The 895-nt window shown below is 39.9% G+C and overlaps 1 protein-coding gene across 1 annotated transcript in view; it reads left to right on the forward strand.

The window, feature by feature from the left end:
• plcl1 (phospholipase C like 1) overlaps window positions 1-895 on the forward strand; it is a 78,229-nt gene that overhangs the window by 17,559 nt on the left and 59,775 nt on the right. The window lies entirely within an intron of this gene.

Genomic DNA, 895 nt, shown 5'->3' on the forward strand with positions numbered 1-895 from the left:
CTATTGGTTATGCCTTTGTGAGGCATCATTAATGACAGCAGATTTTCAGAGTGAAATCAGTTCACTGACACAGGAAGACCAGTCAATAAACCTGTCCTGATTTTGAAGTAAATCCATGCAGAGCTTTCGGGTAAATTTCAGCTTGGGTGAACTCTTACAAAAGATTTTAACTGTTGACCAACTGCAAACCGTCTTGACAGTGCTGACCTTTGACGGAATGAAAACCCGAGAGTTCAAATGGAAGAAGGGATCATGTTGTGTCACGCCATCTTATTTACAAATCCCTTTATATGCCCCTGCTCTGCCATGCACTGCTCCAAACATGGATGGTTTGGTAAAATTTTGAGATAGGAGTGGAGGTACTTTACGTCACTGGAGTAATTGAAAAAATATATATTTTCTGGTCTGCACAGGTGTGAACTTGAGTGAGACTCAAGTCACAGATTTGATCGACTTAACTTGATACCTTGCTCCAAGCCCAAAGATGAAAAAGTATGTTGATTAAAAAGCATCCCTCGAATCAACTTCCTGAAACTCTTAACATTAATGCTATGTATTCTCAGCAAATCAACACTTAATTCCCCAGATCCACTTTGTTTGACTCAATCCGAGAGCATTCGATCGAGTTTCAGAACAGAACCATGAAGAACTAGTGTTACTGAGCGCTAGTTGGAAGAAATTATAAAATAAAAATGGCCTGTGACCTGTCTAGGACTTGAAACTAAAAGTTTTAGATTTTGGACTTAAAGGTAGGGTAGGCAATCCTGTTCAGAAGCACGTTTTGTTATACTGGGTGAAATGGTCCCTCTGTTGTCAGAGGAATCAATTCGTTATGTCTTCAGAAAAAAGAACGGAGAAAATCAGAGCTCTCTGTCAGCTGCAGGACTGAGAAAAC

Source organism: Morone saxatilis, unplaced genomic scaffold, assembly GCF_004916995.1.
Source record: "Morone saxatilis isolate NCDOM2014 unplaced genomic scaffold, NCSU_SB_2.0 Contig5, whole genome shotgun sequence".
Taxonomy (NCBI): domain Eukaryota; kingdom Metazoa; phylum Chordata; class Actinopteri; family Moronidae; genus Morone; species Morone saxatilis.